Source organism: Bos grunniens, chromosome 8 (assembly GCF_055505025.1).
Source record: "Bos grunniens cultivar Pamir isolate PY7600 chromosome 8, Bosgru_T2T1.0, whole genome shotgun sequence".
Taxonomy (NCBI): Eukaryota; Metazoa; Chordata; class Mammalia; order Artiodactyla; family Bovidae; genus Bos; species Bos grunniens.
The window spans coordinates 93,551,144-93,572,754 of record NC_141172.1 but is presented as its reverse complement, the minus strand read 5'-3'; the positions used below and the strand labels follow the sequence as shown (position 1 = coordinate 93,572,754).

Here is a 21,611-nt window from a genome sequence, read left to right as displayed (position 1 = left end):
TTCATTTCTCTTTATTGCTCAAAATTGTTATACATTTTATTTGCACTGTGATGTTCTTGCATGTATTTCTCTAGTTATTTCAGGAGATGCTAAATGTTTTGTTTTACCTGGTGTGCAGAAGAACTATATGCCTTCAAAAGCTTCCAACTGCTTTTTTTATGTTACATGTTTAATGGAATCCACTTTTCATGGAGACAGTATTCTCAGGACCTTGTGACTACCCCCACTAATTTAGGCCTCTTGCTTTCTTTACCTGCTGAAAAGCTAACTAGCATCTTGAGTTTTCTTGTCATATTCCTGAATTAGTTCCTTTATACATTCATTAAATATTTGTTGACCACCTCCTAATGCCAGATATAGTCATCAACACTGGGAAATCAGCAGGGAACAAAACCAAGTCTGTGAGCTCATGAAATTTATATTTTAGTAGGGGCAGACAACAGGTAAACACATAAAAATAACATGTCAGGCAGTGAAAATAAACAAGAGTAAGGGGGTAGAGGATGCCATGAATGGAGAAAAGCCTGTAGCTGTTTTACGCAGATTGGTCATAGAAACCTTTACAATAAGACCACAGTCAGAACAAAGGACTAAAGAACAAAGAACAAAGTCATGTGAATATTAGGTAAAGAATGTATCAAACAGCAAGGACAGAAGAGGCAAACGTTCCCAGGTGCGGCTGCTCTTTGTCCATGGACAGAGTTTGCCAGCCTGTCCTAATCTGTGGCAATGGGAGAACATAGGGGGAACACTTCACAGAAGGTTCAGCTCCGGGTCAGGAACACCTTTATTAGAGATTCTAGTTTCTGCCTTTGTTTGCTAAAAACAGAAGATCATGACTTCAGCCTGATTCCCAATATGTGTGTGTGTGTGTGTGTATGTGTGTGTGTAAGAGATAGAGGAGTAAGACAGTTCACCTGGCTATTGGGACAGCAGTTCCCTAATTGTTTGGACATCTGAATCACGGTTCACTTGAGTTCTGTGTCCACAATTTCCACTTCAACTACAGGTTTTCTTGATTTGTGTTGTGGAATACTTTCTCTCTGTGTTCTGATTTATCAAACAATCCACGCTGCTTAACAAATTATAAAAAAATATCGGCATCTGTCATCAGTATCTGTCATCACTAATACCAGGCTGGGGCTGTATATAGTTTATTCTTTACTTACTAATATTTTAATAGAATTTTGGAAAGAAAGTAAATGCATGTGCTACCTTAAGCTTGAAGTCAAAATTCTTCTGAGTTGGCATGGCTAGAGCGTGAGTGAGAGCGGACTGTGTGGGACAGTCCTGAGTGGGTCACCACCGTGAGGAAAATCCTGAAGAATCAGCCCTTTACTGCTGTGTTCTTAGAACATAGGGTATGAAGGTTACAATGACTGGACTATCACAGTTATATTGTATGCTAAAATATCAATGTTGTGAGATTGCGAGTCAGGTCACAGAAAGACCTGGGAGGGGTCTATAGGAAGGTGAGACATGGTTAAGGTTGGGGAGGGGAAACCAATATTAGTAATCCAGTGACATCAACATCAGCATGAAATGGATATGTCCTTTGAAATAGACATCGAGACAACATGTTATGAAGAGTCTTGGCTATATGGTTTTAAGATTATATTTTAGTCTTTTACTTATCTTTCCTAAAAAGGGGAAATCTTGAGGCAGGCTAGTCCAGTGGTTAAAATAAAGACTCCAGAACCAGATTTGGAGGTTTGAAATCTATCCGTTAAATGCAACAGCTTGTTAAATAGGCAGGGGCCTGGAAGACTGGGAGCCAGAAGTGGTACTCAGGGTTTTCAGCTCAATGAAATGAATGTGTCCTGATCATCATTAGATGGAAGTCCCAGTGCTGGTCCCTGAGGCTAGAGATACAGGAAATGTATTTTTCCTGTGTGGAGGGAGCTTGCAGCAAAATAGGGAGGTGGTGGCATAAAGAAATGATTACTCTTATCTAACTTTTACAGGTTAAATTTAAAAATAAGGATATAATATTAAAAATTTTATCTTATAAGCTCACCATTAGAGTATGAACTATCTTATGTATATATTGGGCTTCCTTGATGGCTCAGATGGTAAATAATCTGCCTGCAGTGCAGGAGACCCTGGGTTGGGAAGATCCCCTAGAGAAGGGAATGGCAATCCACTCCAGTATTCCTGCCTGGAAAATTCCATGGACAGAAGAGCCTGGTGGTTTACACTCCATGGGGTCACAAAGAGTCGAACATGACTGAGCAACTAATACTATGTGAATATTAAACTGTTTTTAAATCAGATGTCAGAAGCTTTGTAGCTCAGCAAGATTCTAGCACATAGTAGGAAACTAAATAGAACTGGATTGAAATGCAGGGAACTATCAACAAAATTGCTAACAAATTTGATGATAATGTGTGGTGAAAATGTCCTCAACACTAAAAGAGAAGAAGGAATTAAGAGAATTTCTAGTCTTTCCTACTGACTTTATTAATAAAGAAACTGTGACCTGGAGACTCATCTGGGAAATACCTTGAATTTAAGGCCACATGTAAACTTTCAGTCAGAAGTTCTTTTTCACTATAGTTGCAGTATAAAAATCTCAGGTAAGGCTTACAAGGCACACACAAGACACAGAAATCAATTGTATTATGTCACAGTATCCACCCTGATAGCCAGTTACACTTTTTTTGCCTTCTTTCATTTTAACCAGTTATCCATTCATTCAAAAATATAAAGAGAAGTATCAATTCCAGCCCCTGTGGTAAATGCTGGAGAAAGTCCTTGCCTTCATGGAGTTCATGATTTAGTAGGGAACACAGCTAAAAATACTATAATATTATTGTTATATATAACAATTATATTACTAGAATTATGTGTAATGTGTACAAATATGTATAATTATATACATATAAAGAGGCTTCCCAAGTAGCTCAGCCGGTAAAGAATCCACCTGCAATGAAGGAGACCCTGGTTTGATTCCTGGGTCAGGAAGTTCCCCTGGAGAGGGGGTAGGCTGGGTAGCCCAAGAATACACTCCAGTATTCTCGTACTTCCCTGGTGGTTCAGACGGTAAAGAATCTGCCTGCAATGTGGGAGACCTAGGTTCAGCCCCTGGGTTGGGAAGATCTCCTGGAGGAGGGCACGGCAACTCACTCTAGTATTTTTGCTTGGAGAATTCCCATGGACAAATAGCCTGGTAGGCTACAACCCATGGGGTTGCAAAGAGGGACATGACTGAGCGACTAAACACAGCACATATACATATAAAACCATTATAGAAGGAATACAACTGCCAAATAACTAGAAAAAAGAGAAATGATTACTCTGTATGTGAAATAAGTAGCAGAAGCATGGAAAGGCACAGAAGTACCTAACAGAGGGTAACTGACTGCACAGTCAGAGAAAGTGATCAAAAGGGGGTTCTCTTGATCATATGCTAAAAAATCAATAGGATCCTTCAAGTGGAATTCAGCAGGAACTAATCCAGGTGAGTGTGCCTACCTCCAGATGTTTGAGTATGCATGTCTTAACAGGAAGAGATTCCAAGGTCAGATTCTACCATATCTGGACTACATTTGCTGAGACCCTTGCTCTTAAGTTTTGTTCTTAGCTCTGTGTGTGTTAGTCGCTCAATTGTGTCCGACTCTTTGCTTCCCCATGGTCTATCCATGGAATTCTCTAGCCAAGAATACCAGAGTGGGTTTCCATTTCTTCCTCCAGGGCTTCCAGACCCAGGGATTGAAACCTGGTCTCCTGCAATGCAGGCAGATTCTGTCTGAGCTACCAGGGAAGTCCCATTTTTAGCTATACTTTTGCTTTTCTATTGGCTGCAGAATCATCCTCTCACCCATAGTGGTAGTGATGGAGTGGGGGATGGATTTACTTACCTGCATCATTGCTATCACTTTTATTGTGTACATTTTTTTCTGTTCACTAGGAGTGGATTTTGGTGGATACAAAGCCAGTAAACTCTGCTAAGAATGTGCTGTGAAATAGTGACTGTTTTATCTTGCTATTAATAAGGGGAGGGGACTCCAAGGTGCCCAGCCCTTGAGAATAGCTTACAGATACATTGTCTAACTCAAACATCTTCTTTTTTAGGAGAAAATTTTGAATGGAAGGCATGATCTCAGTTACAACCTCACTTGAAACTATAAAATTTTCTTGTTGTGGTGAATTTAGACCTACTCAAAACTGGAGAGTGATTTCTGAAGACAGAGAGAGAAGGGAGCATTCATTTTAAAATGAGTATTTTTTTTATTAGAACAGAACAAACATATTGCAGACAATACAGAAAATTATAAAGAGCAAAGTAAATATACCTAGTAACCCCATCTCCCCAAGTTAATTACATATGTAATATTGTGGGATATTCCCTTAATCTTTCTCCTAATCATATGATATTATGTTTGGAAGATAAAATTAAATGTTATGTTATTTATGTTTTGTTGAAAGTAGTTATGTTAAACTACTTAACATATTGTGGTATTTTAAGAGAATCCAGTTCTAATATTCAGAGGCTTTCTTATGTTTTCTATTTCACATGAATATTTTATCTGTCCTTCTTTGGACTTGCTGAGAAATAACCAGAAGCTACTTTCTCTTTTTTTCCAATGTACTTTTGTCAATATTTTCCAACTACCTTTCTTTCCTTTTTGTCTCCTGTCTGAATCTGTGATGATCACATTACTCTTCATCTTTCAGGGTTCTGTCTTTAGCTTCCAAATGACCAGCTGAATTGAAATTCTCTCCTAGTAGAAGGTTTTTTCACAAAACAATGTTAAGAATAAAATAAACAATTGATATTTGAACTTGGTCTAGTTGGTCTCTCCTCAGAATATTAAAGTAATTACTGAGGACAAGGACATAAAGAACTTTAGGTCCTCTATTCCACAGAGATATAAAGCACCAATTATTTAAATCTGGGAAAAACTTTGAGTTCAAAGGACAGGTAAATATTCAGATGCACCTCAATGGGATACCATCTTATGAAGAAATCAAGGTAGAAAAGGAAAAATATCAAGGACTTGGAGATTCTGATATAAATAAAATAGAATTCCAGGAAAGCTGCAAATGCTTCAAATGAGAAGTTCTTATAAAATGACTGAGTAAACCTGTATTCATACTGTTGTAATTAGGGTAACCATAAGTGCAGCACTCTTCAGAAAACTTGCTTTTAACAAAGTCATAATAGCAGGGTTGTGGGTAACTAAAAATGGTCATATTCCTAATTTCTGTCTGAATCACGCTTCTAGAGCAGTTCTTATTAACAAATAGTGTGTTCAACAACAAATGGAAGATGAATGAATACTGGATTGGTCTTCAAAATGTTGGATTGTAAGATTTAACCTGTGGGGAGCAAAATTACATTGACTAGTGAGGTTTACTTATAGGTCTTAGCAGCATAAAAGCATGGGAACAAAAGTCAGGGGCAGTACTAAATGATGATCTCAAATTGGATGACAAGGATGCTGGGAGCAGGAGTAGAGTCACCTTCTGGGGAAAAATAAGACTGTAGGCTCCACAATGTTGAGGGTCGCAAGTGGTCACACTGCATACAGCTAGCAGAGCATGATGCTAAGCACAGAGTGGCAGCTCAGAAAGAGGACTTGTGATATGGATGAATAATGAATTCTAGCCCAGAAGGTGGGCAAGCATGTGCATAAGAGTGTATGAATGTGTTGGTATTTGTTCAGAAATATCAATTATAAGGTGCCAAGGAACAATCTTATATATCTAATGAGTAATTGTCATTTCACCTGTTTTTATAGGTTTAGTTGTACATACAAAAGATTTCACCCTGGGGTATCTCAAATGGCCCACATATCTTCTCGCAGAAGCTGACAGAATTGATTCCGGTTACTCGGGGAGTATTGATAGATTTCACCCAAAAGCAGAAATGGTGTAAGATCTATTTCTTAATACAGTTTCACCTTGTAAACATTCAAGATGTAAGAAGGAAATGGTGCAGAAAGTATTTGTATTTGGTTTGTTTTTCCCTTTTTGATTTCTTTCACTTCTGTTGCATTGACCAGTAGGCTCAAGGGATAACACAAATTCATATCACTTTTACTTTATTAATTGGTCTTAACAAAAGTCTGGTTAGTTGGTATTGCATGTCATTTGTTTAGTTAGGAAAACTAGAATTTACTGAGTTAAGTCCATACTTATCAAACTTGATTTGCCTGAAGATCAGAAAACCTTGTTAAAATGTAGATTCTGGTTCAGCATGCTGTTGTTGGGGTCAGTTGGTCCATCACTGATCTCCTTCTCTTTATGAACAAGGCTAGAAGCATTCTGGACTACTTTTGCTTTCTCCATATGGCATGCTTTGTCATAAATCAATGCCTTTCTACTATCAATCTTTTCCAAGCTCCTAGGCACCAAATGGGCATTTGCCAGACTCCTGTGTTTCCTCTAAGACATCACTCTATCGAGGAAAGTTTCCATAATTTCAAGCTGGGTATCTACCTCTTACGTGTACTAGCATAACACCTATATCTCAGCTGCTTTAGTTCCTTTCTGACTTGATGTCAAGATGGGGTGATTCTCTGCTCATAATAGAAGGACAAAGTTAAATGCTTTAAGTGGAGACATAAATAGATGTGGTGTTCCTGTGAACTGGAACGTATTCTTATTTTCCAGAATCTTTTTGATTAATGTACCTTTTGTTTTTGTAGCATAAGCAAAATAGTTTAAATTATAAAATTAGCACTTAATCATTTAAAAAGACTCAAGCAATATAAGACATTCAGAGAAACAATGATACAAATAACACATGTCCCCATACTCCAGTGATAGTGTTAAAATTTTGATTGATATCTTTACAAAATAAAAGAGATCACATTATAAACGCTGTTATATATTTTTTTCTTTTTTGAAATTAATTATGTCATTCACTTATTTTATATGATGTGTCCAGCCTAACTCTCCTGCATCGTCTTTTCCCACTCTCTACTTCTCAACTTGGGTGCCAGTCATGGAAATTAAGAACTCCCAAAGCGGGTATTATATTGCCTGTGTCTTCACATATATTTTTCACTTGGTCCGAAAGCCTCTTTTATTCTTTTCAACCTATTTAACCATTGATGATATTTATCACTCAGTGAAAGTCTTGCTACCCCAGGATGCTTTATCTTAACCACAGAATATAACTTAGGAGTCCATCAACGTGTTCTAAAAGTTCATAAAACCCTGTTCTTAGCCTTTCCATAAATCACACTTATGAGAATATAGTCACTGATTAATTTGTGTATTTCTTCTCCACTGACTAAAATCTCCTTAAGAACAAGGCCATTTCTCAGTTGGCCGCAATGCCAGATATTAAGTATAAATGTTCAACTCCAATCAATGGGACAACTCTTTTTTGCAGATGTGAGATATCATATTCAAAGAGAGGGAAGTAGAAGGAAATAGAATTCTCTCAGACAGAACTGACTTCAAAGGACTGGCATCTCCATCTTTTCTTCCCATCCAATCCCATCCCATCCCATCCCATCCTCACAGTCTCCAAAAAACAGGTAAGGAGAGTCATCTGTTTTTTGATGGACCTGATACTGAATGAATGCTTGCTTCAGAATATGGGGAGAAAGAGGACAGGCCCCACTACATCTACACTACACTAGATGGGGCTACACTAGATGGGGGCAGCATACTTGTCTGATAATTTTGGCTTCCTCTAAGGCTGGAAGTGGTCTGCTTTTCATATGCTCACAAGAGAGGCTTCTTCAACTCCCAGCCATGTGGTCTGAATCATCTGAGAGTCCCCCTGACTCCTTCATTAACTCTTCTCAGTGTCAAATAGAGCAGGCTTGCTGTGACATCTGCCATAGTGTGTCGCAAACTGACAGGCAATCACTTCGTAGAGGGTACTGCTCTGCTACAGAGCACACATCAGACTGACACACGGCCTCTCCTTGATGGAGAAGAGCGATTCTTGCACATCCTTAGGTAGAAAAAACTGGTCTAAAATGCCAGGCTCCTGTAGCAATATGATGTACATAGGACTATTATAATATGGGAGTTTTTATAACTGTCATTCACCTTCCTGATCTTGGGATGTGTGACACATGGTTATGATAATCACTTGCCCTCATCTCAGGCATATTGATTCATTTTTCTGTGCATTTATGCATTTGTGTATTCAACATATATGAGGGTTACTTTCTAAGATCCAGGTACTTGAGGAGGTGCCAAAGGGACTGATGGGTAAACAAAGCATTGTCCCTGCCACTAGGGACATCTCATTCAAGTAGCAGACATGGGCATGTAAACAGGATTGTAATGCAGTGAGACAGGGCTTGTGAGAGTCAGGCATGAAGAATGTCAAGCAGAGAACAGTGGAAATAGCCATTCATGAAGCCTCAGAGAATCGGGGAAGGTTTCATAGGGGAAGCAAAATAGGAGCTGATTTTTGAAGGACAGTGACATTCACGTGGGCTGGGTAAGGAAGAAGTGGCAACATCATGTGCAGAAGGTAAGCTTAAAGTGGCATGGGCCACATTGCCCTGTGGCTGGAGCATGAGTTAAGCAAGTGGGAGTCACAGGAGATGGCATCAGGTGGGTGGGGAGCATAGTGTGCAAGCCTCTGACTTTCTCATGTTGGCAATGCATGGTCATCAGCTAAGTTTAGGCAGAGTGGGCCAGGCATGTGCTCCCCAACATTGTGCAATCAGGAGCAATAATAAGCTTTTTAAACTTTTGTATCTTCCCCTTGTTTGTTTTTTATCATTCTCTGTATTTTCATAATGGTTAAAATCTCTAAAATGTACACAAAAATATCTATTGGTTTATGTTTGTGAGTAGCATGAAAGAGGGAAACCTGAGAGACTGAATCTCACTCCGAAGGGTAAAGCAGATCACAGAAGCATAATAAAAAAAGGAAGGAAAGCTGAAAATCTTGAGACAAATAGAGGAAGGAGAAGAGAGATACAACTCTGGGACAGAGAAGTGGTCCAGTGACTTTGGAGCTGATTGCCTGATCCCTCTTCCAAGGAGGGTTGACCTGGTGCCTGGTGTCAAGGGACTATTTTGCAGGGCAAGGGTCTGGAGGGCACACACACATAGATAAATGTGGAAAACATCATGGATAACATACTTATCTGTGCTGGTAGAGGTTGATTCTTTGCTGATTGTGCATTTGCTTAGATGCGTATGTTCCTTAAAATTTGTTTGTGGGATAGAGAGGCAGATGAGAAAGATATTAGCAAGCAGATGGCCATGTGGGTCTTCCTTTTATCCTCCAAAGGATATGACTAATCTTATAAGGCAGAAATACTGCCTAAAATTATGCAGGTACTCAGCAGCAAAGTCACTGGGACTGGACATAACTAAGTTCAAATCTTAGCCCAACTTCCACATCTCTGTCTCTTCATTTTTAAAACAAGCACGGAAATACCTTTCAGCATAATTGCAAGGATTAGCTGGAATAATGTATGTAAAATATTCAGCCTGCTGCCAGACATTCAAAAATGAAGCTGTTCCTTTACACAGTTAATATACTTCACACATTTCTCTGTAGCATGGTACTAGACACTCAGGAAACTTAGAACTACCCCTTGGCATGACTCCTCTTGGTTTACAGGTGCACTGGAAGTTTAATCTTTTGCAGGCTAAGGTACATTAAGAGTTATCGCCAGTTGGTATTGAAGGAGATAGTCATTTGTCAGTAATATTGACCCAAGGAAAACCAGTCAGGTATAAAGAGGCATCACTTTGAAATGATGTGACAAATGAGTCTCCATCATTTGAATGAGGAGACAGTAATAGGGTCAGTGGATCTAGTGGCCCTGCTCTGACACATAGTCAACAGTCACTGCAATCCTAATAAATGGGACTCTTCCATCACCTGCATGAGCTAGGGGTTGAGAGTGTGGGTCTATAGTAAGAGTGGATTTGTATATTCCAGCATCAAAACCCGAGGTAGAATGATGACTTGAGTAATAAATATAATGATGTGAAAAATGCAGTAAATAAGTGTCAGTGTCCCAACCAAAATATTAGTACATCTTTGAATATTTCTTTGACTATATATTCACTCACTTGTTAGAGTTATTCACTGATAAACCTTACGTGTTCATCTCTGAAGGCCAGCAAATTTTATTTAAATTTAAGTGAGAGTGGGTGAAATTTTGACACACTTCTATTCTTCCTTTGGCATTCAAGCTTATGTTTAATTCAGTGTTTCATAATTTGCAATGAAATAAACTTCTTCATGCATGAAAAATTTATAAAATATGAAGCAAAGGGAGTACATGTCCGAGTATATAATAATATCATTAACTGCTTAAAAAATTGTTTATGAGCCATGAACTTACACCTGTGTACTGAAAGGGGATGTAGAACTTAATATTGGATGCCAAAGAAGTAGAAAAGTTTGTATTCCCTTTCCAGAACACCTTATAAAAATTGGAGTTTCACTGTCTGTCCAGCACTGTGCTAGAGGCAGGGATAGCATAACCTCCAATGCAGTGGTTTCCCTGCCTCCAGCCTCTCTCATACCTCCACCATTACATGAGAATTGCCTTTAGGAGTATGTCATTTCAACCTTAGTTTCTGTTTAGCCCCCATTTATCTCCCCCTCCCTCCTTCCTTCTCTCTCTCTCTTTCCATCCACCCCCCTCTTCTTTCCCTCCACTGAAAGAGAGAAGAAAGTTCTCTCCTTTCCCCCTCCCTCCCCTGGGGCAGCAGGAAGCTATGAATGCTCTCTGAGGAGCACTCACAATGGCTGTGGTGGGCTCTACCACCCCCACTAGTGAGCACTCTCCTTGTTTTGTTAATACATCTTCTCTGTTTGGTTCTTACAGTCCTAGGAACTTCCTGTAATTCCTTATCTCTGTATTACCTATCTTCCTTTTTTCTTTCTCAACTTTTCAAACATGTTTGGAACAAGCATCCTTTATTAAATTACCTCCATTTGAAATAAACAGAGGTATTTTTCTTATTGAACCTTGAGTATAGGTGGGGTCAGAGTAACAATAGCAACACAAAATTTGTTCTCCCCATCATCTCCTCACACAGAGCTAAGCCACCTGCAACATGCCTCTCCCTCAAGTGTAATGAGGGGTCCACGGGAAGAGCTCGTGTGTGCCAATTCAGTTGCGCAGAGCCTCTGCGTTGCTGAGATTCTTGGGCATCTGCCATCTCTTATCATGCATCAGTCTCCATCATTGCTCTGCTGCCGCTTCCTGGGCACTGCCACTCATGCCAAAGCACTGCCCCATGCTTATCTCCACACTTTATCAGCCGTTTCCACCTGGGACCCAAAGCAGCATTATTTGTGTCACTGGAAATCAGACTCCTTATTAAAAAAAAAAAAATTTTCCTAATTCTGTTCTCAAAGCCCCATATAGGTTAGATATAACAAAAAGATGCTAACACGTGGTGGCTTCAGCATGGCAGAATTTTATTTCTGTTGATTCATATTTTTGAAGTGAGCAGCCCAGGACTTTACCCCCCACCACCACCAACCCCAGTTGATGGGCTGACTCTGCCATCCTCAAAATGTGGCTTCTATCTCTGTATCTCCATCACTGCCATTTCCCAGACAGAGGACTTTGCTTTAGGAGATGATTGGAAGTTGTTTTAGACACCACTTCTGCATACATCCCATTAGTTGGAACTAACTACAACAGAGGCTGGGAAATTTGTCTCCAAGTAGATAATCAACTGCTTAGTTTAAACTGGGGTTCAGGGCAGCACATGCAGGCATGTGGGTTGTGGTCTGCAGAAGAGTGCATTGCTGAGAGGTGAGGACAGCTGATACACAGCCCATGCTCTGCTCACCAAGCTATGAGACCCAATCCACCTTCTTTTCACAAGAGTTTCTCTGTTTGTCAAGCCATGTGTCTGCAGAGCTGTCTGTGTCCCAAGGGGAATTCCTTATGAAAGAAACAGGAATACTGTTTCTTGCATAGACTCAGATATCTGATGTTGCAGCCTGACGGAGCAGAGACCAGAACCTGCCCCTTGACTCCGAAGGTGCGGCAAACAGCACCCTCGTGATCGTCCTAGTAAGCATGCCGAACGGACATACCTGGGGCGGGACATGCTCTCTGCTTTGCTTCACTGCCTGCCCCTGTGTCCGACCCCATGGAAACAAAACAGGCTGTTTCTGATCAACAGCAAAGCCTTAACTTTATTCCCACTTTATGGTGTGCTGATCAAACTCCCCAGTATAGCTATTCCCTAATGATCTCATGTGACTTCTACCAACAAAAGTGCGGGCTGAAAGGAGCCATTCTGTCTTCCTGCCATGGGCAGCAGGAGGGCCCCCAGACTCACCGCTTGCCGAATTATATGTGTCTGTCTTTTCATTATGCGCTTGCCCCCATTTCAGGTCTTTCTCACCTGCTGTGCTGGACGCAGCTATCTGAGATAGAAACAGTAACTCTCTGGCTTGTATCCAGTCCATGAGGCTGGGGAAGGTGAGAAGAAATTAGGAACAGATGCCATCCTTTGACCTCCCGTGTTTTCTTCCTCCTATGTGAACACAGTACCAAAATCTTCTTGCTTCAACAAAAATAGCAAATTGACTACCTCCTATATCCTCCCCACTATTTCATTTACTTGCTTAACCCTCAAAAGTCTGGGCATGGTTATTATTATTCACAGGTTATGTATAAGGAAACTGAGACTCAGAGGTGTTAGGTAACTTGCCCAAGGTCACACAGCTAACAAGGAATTAGATATGAATTTTGTCCCAGGTCTGTGTGACTCCACATCCACTGCTTATTTTATTATCACACTGCCTATTAAGTTACAAGCTCCAGTACCTTGTGACAAAAAATGAACTCCTTCTAATATGAGCCTTTTTAATAGAGAAGTTCCAGGGAACAGGACATCACCAGGGCCACACTGTCATTGTGGTTTACACTTCCCATGAACTCTTTCCAATAAACATTTCACTTAAATTTAATAAAGTAGTTAATAAAGCCATAAAGGTTAATTACTAGTTAAGGGGAAAATATGACTTCACATTGGTGAACATGTGAAAAATGAATCAACTTCGTTTTGCCATTAACCTAGGATTATACAGGCAATAAAGCATAATTATGGATTTAACATGTTAATTCCCAGTGGATTTAATAGCAGTGCTGTGAGATACATGACCAATCGCTAACCCATCTGACAAGCCTCAGACAGCACTAATCAAAATTAAATCACTTGGCCCACATGTGGAGGCAATATATCTTTCAAAATGAAATGACTATAATTTTTCATTGTGGAGTTATTATAAATGCCTCAGGATAGGGTGAAACGAAGAGACAGGAAAAGTGGGGGACATAATCTGTGATCTCAATCTGACATTTACTCTGGTAGCTACGTTAAAAGAAAATAACTTTTTCCCCCCCATAAATTTAAGGTTCTCTGCAGGGTTTTATTGCTTACTCTAATGGTTCATGATTTACCTATAATTTGTAGAATAAATCAATGCATCCACATCCCTTAAAATTTTTATACCTTTTTTCCTTTGCCTTTCCAAAAATAATATATTGGCAGTCAGCCCTTTGTGACACTAAGATTCTATATTTCAACAACTGTGTTTCATCAGTGAGACCAATTCTTAAGAAACAGAATCTTAAAATAACACTGTATTTCACTTATCATGATTTGTACCACCTGGTAACCATAAAAGAAAAGTTCTTACTACTTGAAGAAAAGCAGTCTGAAAATGATGGACTATGGGCCAAATCTGGCCCACCAACTATTTTTGTAAATAAAGTTTTATTGGCATGTAATCACACTCTCTCATTTACGTATCATCTTTGGCTGCTTTCATGCTCCAATGGCAGAGGTAACTAGTGACAGAGACGATGTTCCCATAAAGCGTAAAATATTTACTATGTGGTCAAGTACAGAGAAAGTTTTCTTACTCTTAATCAAGAGGTTCATTTTTTTTTTTCTTGAATTCTAATTTAACTCAAATATGGTTGGTTTTAGGGCCTTCTGTTTCTCCCACTCATATTATTCATATTGAACTTTGGTTCCCAATTTTCCAGAGTCTCACATCAAAACAGCTCCCTCATAGTGATGAGAATTAAATATGGGAGAATATAGTCTAACATATGGCACTTACCCAGTGGCTGAGTGGTAAAAGAATCTGCCTGCAACGCAGGAAGCACCAGTTCAATTCCTGGGTCGGGAAGATCTTTTAGAGAAGGGAAAGGTTACCCACTCCATTTTTCTTGCCTGGGAAATCCCATGGACAGAGGAGCCTACCAGGCTACAGTCCATGGGGTCGCAAAAGAGTTGGACATGACTGAGCAGCAAATCAACAACTCTAATATACACAGATACTCAAAAACATGAATTCATTGCCCCTGCTTTAACTTATTGTAGTTGCTGTTGCTTTAACAGGAGAAGGTACAGTGTGAAGGCTAATAGCATGGATTAAGAAGAGCCCAACTCTGACACTATAACCCTTGGGCAAGTAACCCTGGGCAAATTCTTAATTCCTCTAAGCCTCAGTTTCTTTGTCTGTAAAATAGGGATCATAATAATGTTCCTTTCAAGAGTTCTCAGTAAAATTAAAAGAGATAACCCAGGCAGTATGTTGAGATTAGTCTTGCTGTGCAATATGTACTATAGACCTGTGTTAGCTGCTGCCACCATCATCACCAAAAGAGCTTAGATCATATTTGGAAAGAATTAGCCCATTGCCTACTGGTTAAACAAATGGATTTACTTCAGGTCAGTGTGAGGTGTAAGGCTGCTGGCACTGTCCCTGGCACATTGCTTGTACTCAGTAATTGGTGCTTTCCTCTGTCTCTCTGTTCCCTTTATGGTGGCCTGACCCTCCATATGTCTCCTATTTCCTGACTTCACACTCTAAACCCCAATCATGCTCGTCACATCATAATTGCTCATTTGCCTTCTTCTATTCTCTGCTTCTTCAATTCCTATTGTGGGCCAACTCTTGTATCCAGACCAACCTGTATTCTCTTATATGCCAAGTCTTTATTAATAATAATGATATTAAATAATAGTGATTTGCAAATATATATATATACACATATATGTATATAGCCCTATTGCCAGACATTATTTTAAGCATTTTGTATATTATCTGCTCATTACAATGCTCTGAGCTAGTTACTATTATTATGCTCATTAATAGATGAGGAAATTGAGGAACAGATGTTTTAAAAGACTTACCAAAGATCACACAGCTTTTAAGTGTAGAGCAAGGATTTGCATCCAGACAGCCTGGCTCTGGAGTCTGTGCTTTTAGCCATTGTGCTGCACTTTTCCTTTAAATGCTTTCAAAAGGACGCTGATTAAATTTGTGTTTGTAAAGTTTGATCCTGATGGGCTTCATAAACATACTCTATCAATTCATTTCTGCATAAGAATTTACATTCATGTATGTTGCACGTATAGAATGATTCATGTTTCTTACACATATAATGTAGTTATATATTCTCTATTTTTTCTAAAGAGGCACTCATTCAAGTGATTATAGATAATGAATAGTTACTTAAATTCATTAATTAGATTGTGTTTCCACAACCTCAACTTTTTTGTTTTACACCTAAAATCTTGTTTGTTATAGTTACAACAGCTGGCTAGTATATGATAGAAGACTTGTATTTTAAAATTTTGGATAAAGTAATTTCTAGCCAGGGTTCAGCCCCACAATCATTATTTTAAAAATATATCTCTCAAATAATATAAATATGAATCATAGTTGACTAAGGGCATCCTTTATTATCTTCCAGGGACATACCTTGCTGGGGCACAGTCCACTGACTTTAGGTTATAATACAGAAGAGTGAGTAGAACAGCTCACATTGGACTTCATGGCAGGGACCCTGCTTGAGTCACTGTTTTCTCATGATGGCTCTGACAACTGATGATACTTTCAACTTACATCTTAAACTTTGTTCTGTATCCTTTGTTATTCATTCATACGACATTCAATAAGCACTTGGTATGTGCCCACCTGGGCCTTGTCTTAAAGAAGCTCTCATTCTTAAGACAAGAGAAAGGGAAGGTAGACTCAGACATGTGAGATAAGAAGTCAAAATAAGTATTTTTGGTGTTATGATGGAAGTTTGTATAAGGGCACAAAGAAAGTAATTGTTCACTTCTAACAACTTGACAGTTGTAAAAGTGTAAGATAAGGTTTCAAAGAGAAATTGTCCCTTGGATAGAGTCTAGAAAGAGGAGTTGTCTAAGCAACATGGAGCAAAGAATATTCCAAGCTAAGTAGTCAGCAAGATGGACAATGGCCTGGCCTGACTGAGGAACCAACTTTCTATGGTATCATTGTGTCATGGGTCTTTGGCTCATTTGGAGGGGAAAAGAAAGAAAGAAAGAAAGAAAGCAAAGAACTCGCTGCAGCAGATAGTAGGGACTGAAAAGCATTAAAGGGTTAAAGAGGGAACTGATTGATCATTGCCTTGTATCAGCAATAGGCTGCTGCATCTGTTCCTTGCTTGTTTTAGCTTCCAGGAACTATGTTTATGATGAAGCTTCTCTACAAGCTCAGTTGGTAAAGAATCCGCCTGCAATTCAGGAGACCCTGGTTCAATTCCTGGGTCAGGAAGATTCCCTCGAGACAGGGTAGGTTACCCGCTCCAGTATTCTTGGGCTTCCCTTGTGGCTCAGCTGGTAAAGAATCGGCCTGCAATGTGGGAGACCTGGGTTTGATCCCTGGGTTGGGAAGATCCCCTGGAGAAGGGAAAGGCTACCCACTCCAGTATTCTGGCCTGGAGAATTCCATGGACTGTAAAGTCCATGGGGTCACAAAGAGTCTAATAGACTGAGCAACTTTCACTTTCACTTCATATAAAACCTTGGGCTTCTCTGGTGTATCAGACAGTAAAGAATCCACCTCTAGTGTGGGAGACCTGGGTTCTATCCCTGTCGGGAAGATCCCCTGGAGAAGGAAATGGCAACCTCCTCTAGTATTCTGGCCTGGAGAGTTCCATGGACAGAGGAGCCTGGCAGGCTACAGTCCATGGGGTTGCAAAGAGTCAGACATGACTGAGCGACTTTCACTTCACTTCATATAGCACCTTAGTCTTCTGAGAACCTTGATAAATATGTGTATATACAGAATCTTAATATTTCAAAATGTTGTTGTACAGTATTTGGCATATAAAATAATATTTATAACATATTTGTTTGTTATGAAGCCTAACAAAAAATATACCTAACTCCCTAAGCAGCTTTACAATTGAGCATTACTGAAACTTTTGAAGCTACCTGTGTTCAGATACTTTATGACATATATTAAATACACATGGTATATCAATGAGATAAAAGTTCACATGATAGTAATTCCAAACAATGTCATAAAATTTTCTTTGGGTCACTAAATAATGTGATAACATTTGCTTTCAGTATGTAGCTGTACAATACTTCTAATAATTCAGTAGTCACTTTGAAGTCACTATTTAACTTAATTCTGAACAGTGATGTTGGAGAAGACTCTTGAGAGTCCCTTGGACTGCAAAGAGATCAAACCAGTCAATCCTAAAGGAAATCAACTCTGAATATTCATTGGAAGGACTAATGCTGAACCTGAAGCTCCAATACTTTGGCCACCTGATGCGAAGAACCGACTCATCAGAAAAGACCCTGATGCTGGGAAAGATTGAAGGCAGGGGAAGGGGACAACAGAGGACAAGATGGTTAGTTGGCATCACCGACTCAATGGACATGAGTTTGAGTAAGCTCCAGGAGATGGTGAAGGACAGGGAAGCTTGGTTTGCTGTATCCATGGGATCGCAAAGAGTCAGACACAACTGAGTGACTGAACAACAACATTTAACAGAATTAAATCCTCAAATCAAAGAATTATAGAATATTAGAAATTGAAAGAAATCTAAATAAATCCTATAGCAGAATGTTGCCAAATCCAAGTTGTCTTATAGGCTAGCACACAATTTAAAATCCACCATATACCCCAATGATTTTTAAAAGACTAGGTGAGTGTGTAAGATGAGTTCAGTCAAAAACACTGCCATGAAGCACTATGAGAAGGTTTAGATGTAAGCCAGTGACATTGTTTTACAGAATATTAGATTCTGTAATGGTTCAAAAGCCATTGAATTTAACTGAGGTGAAAACTTATTTGCAGAGATGTTAATTAATCCAAGATCATACAGTTCAGTAGTACTAGAACAATTAAAGGAAATGTGCTTATTGAACACCTAATATATATAGAAGACTTTGAAATAAGTGTTGTGAATGGAATATGTTTGTCTAATGCAGGGGAGTTATAATCTGTACTATGGGTAAGATATTTGATGTATGCAGATACAAAGATGTTTGTATATGTATCCTTGTGCATGGTATATATGTGTGTATTCTGTGCTGTGTTGTGCTAAGATGTTTCAGTCGTGTCCAACTCTGTGACCCCATGGACTGTAGCCTGCCAGGCTCCTCTGTCCAGGATTGTCCAGGAATGGGTTGCCATTTCCTCCTCCAGGGGATCTTCTGACCCAATGATCGAACCCATGTCTCTTATGTCTTCTACATTAACAGGCGGATTCTTTACTACTAGCTCCACCTGGGAAGCCCATATATGTGTGTGCAAAGTGAAAGTGAAGTCGCTCAGTCGTGTCCGACTCTTAAGGACCCCATGGACTACAGCCCACCAGGCTCTCCGTCCATGGGATTTTCCAGGCAAGAGTACTGGAGTGGGGTGCCATTGCCTTCTCTGATATATGTGTGTAAATATATATATATATATATATATATATATATGTTTTCTTTCAGGACAAAAGGATATAGGACTGGATTGGGGCCAAAGGGTCCTTATATGCAAGACAAGAGAATTTGGGCTTTATCTTCTGTGCAATGGGAAGCTAATGGAGAATTTTAGGCAGGGAAATTACTCAGATAAATTCATATATTAGAATAACTGTAGCAGCGTGGATGATAATCTGAAGAGAGAATTCAGAGGCAGGGAAACCAGTTGGGAGGATATACTAATAGTTCCAGTGAGCACAGACAGGCTTTTCTTAAGCAGTGACTGTGGGATATTAACAAATATACATTAGCTAAAATATTCATGATAGAAAACTATAAGCATTAACAACCCATTTTTAAAAAATTATTCACATCTGACAATGACCCTGAAATGTCTTCAGAAACCTCATTTCTCCCTTGCCCTGCCTCTCAATTAGGGATGAAATATACCTCAAGTAGTGTCAGCCCAAAGAACACTTGAGTCAAGGACAGAGATAAAAACTGGCCCTGAGATTCAGAGTTTCTGCTGACCCTCCTGCCATAGAAGATACTGTGTGAACTGAAGCATATGTATTGAAAATCATTCACCTGCCTCCTCCCAGCTGGCTGAGATGAACCACATTAGCATCAATAGGACAATTCAGGGTGAGCTTGGAAAGGAGAAATTGGCTTTTGTCCCTATAAATAAGTGGAGATGACCCCTTAATGCCTCACCCTGCATGGTTGTATGAGAATTCTGGATTTTGAATGAAAAAGGGCTCTCAGTAGCAGAAAAGACTCAGGTGATTGAGGGTCATAGGTGCATTTGAGTTAGATTTGAAAAGCCCAGTCAACCATGACAAGCTATATAAACCCTAAGTGTGGGCAATTAGACCTACAGTTCGGCTCTTTTCTGTTCCTTGTTTGTAATAATCTCACTGTAACTTGTTTTCCTCATTGAAAACACAGGAATAATTAAATTTAGTCACTTCTTATTAAGGTAAAATTACATAGTGTTTATGAATGTGTTCACAACAGGGTATGAAAGATAGTAGGTGACTGAAAAAAGTTATGTACAAAACAAAATATTATGCAAAAAAATTAAGCAGTGTCAGTTCAGGTTTAAGATCAGTCACTCTGGAGTTAGGGCTGTCTGGGTTTAAATTCAGACTGCAATATTTACTGTCTTTGCACCCTTCAGTAAGTACATCATTAAGCCTCAATTTCCCTCATCTTTAAAATGTGGATCCAAATAATACTTCATAGAGTTTTTATGTATATGCGTACGTGTCACAAATAATTAACTTCCAATATTTTTTTATTATTACTGTATTATTAGTCACCGTTTTTTTTCTTATTCTTATCCAAGGAAAGTTGTTGCACTGTTTTAAAGGTAGGATACTTTTGGTTTATTAGCAAATTTCTGTGTCTTGTTTATCTTTGTGTTAAATGAGAATTTATAAAACATTCAGTCAGATTTGCTACATTATAGGCATCCAGCCAAGCATGGACACTTCCAAAGATCAGGGCTCCTTCCCTCATTGGTCCCTTAATCTACCATATGTCCATTCTGATTGGAACCATATGATACCTCTTAATAAGAGGTTTTCTTTGATTAAGCAAAAATCACTGCCTCTTCTATAAATTTCTCAATGTCAAATTCCTTTCCTAGACAACCTAGGGAAATATATTTTCCTAAAGAACATCCATTCATATATTTGAAGATACTTAGATATCTATTTTGATTTTCCCTACACAGAGAAATTTTCTACATATTTGAATGCAGTCTAATATTGTTGGTTCACAAGTACACTTCTGATCACAATAACAGTTTTGCTTTATTTTTTTATTTTTTTTTAAAGCTTTATTTTTTAATGTTAGCTACAGGCATACTCAGAGACACAGTTTATCAACTAAGTTTAAGTAACATTTTAAGTCCTTTGTTGCTATTTTAACAGTCTTCAGAGCACCTTCACCAGGAGTAGATCCCATCTCAAGAAACTACTTTTTAATCTCATACTTAAGGAGTAGCCTTTTTATTAAAGTTTTATCATGAGATTGCAGCAATTCAGTCACATCTTCAGGCTCCACATCTAAACCTAATTCTCTGGCTGTTTCCACTACATCTGCAGTTACTGTCTCCACTGAAGTCTCGAACACCTCAAAGTCATCCTTGAAGGCTGGAATCAGCTTCTTCCAAACTCCTGTTAATATTGATATTTTGGTCTCTTCCTTTGACTCACAAATGTTCTGTTTTCTAAACTGAAGTATAGTTGACTTAAAATATTGTATTAAGTATACAACATTTTTATAGATTACACATGATACAAAGTTATTATTAAATATTGACTGTATTCTCTGTGCTGTAAATGACATCCCTTTGATTTATTTTGTGTGCATGTGTGCGGGGAGCGAGCTCCGCCCCTGGCAAAGGTCATGAGGAAGGAGGCTTGGCATACGCAAAGGCGGGATCAAGCCTCAGGAGTCTCCCTGGAAATTCTCGAGCAATCTACCCCCAAAACCAGAGTCTGCCTACTTTCTGCTTTGTGCTTTCACCTACACCTCTGACTTTACGGGGGGCTGTCCCCCACTACCTCTCTCTGAAAAAAGAGTTAGCTTACAGCTCCAGTTAATAATTCCTGGGTGTGACAGTGTTCAACCTACAAACTCCCTTGGAAATCCTCTAGCCTGCCTGAATAGGTTTTTCCGGCCACATGTGATTGTTCAGAGCCTCCCAACTGTGAGAGGCAGGAGATGTTCTAAACTGTCTAAACACAGATTCTTTTGAGTAGTTAAAAGATTGATTAGAAATTGTATTGGTGAAGGGATTTTCACTTGTTGGGCCAATGTTTGCTGCTAAGTTTCCATATACCTTACCTGCTGTGTCCCTGGCAGTGTATTGATTAATATAATTGGTGTAAGTAGTAGCTTTAATGTTTGTAACCTGGGACCCTTGA

At 39.1% G+C, this 21,611-nt stretch overlaps 1 long non-coding RNA gene across 5 annotated transcripts in view; it reads left to right on the top strand.

Moving 5' to 3' along the window:
- Positions 1 to 21,611, top strand: part of LOC147367693 (uncharacterized) — a 191,989-nt gene that overhangs the window by 64,655 nt on the left and 105,723 nt on the right. Inside the window, exons 2-5 of one of the 5 annotated variants that reach the window (XR_015169286.1) lie at positions 7,346 to 7,493; positions 16,422 to 16,539; positions 17,395 to 17,612; positions 18,469 to 18,664. This is a non-coding gene — a long non-coding RNA (uncharacterized LOC147367693). Of the gene's footprint in view, positions 1 to 5,744; positions 5,878 to 7,345; positions 7,494 to 16,421; positions 16,540 to 17,394; positions 17,613 to 18,468; positions 19,178 to 21,611 lie in introns of those variants that run through there. The other 4 variants (XR_015169287.1, XR_015169288.1, XR_015169285.1 and 1 more) reach the window with 4 other exon arrangements.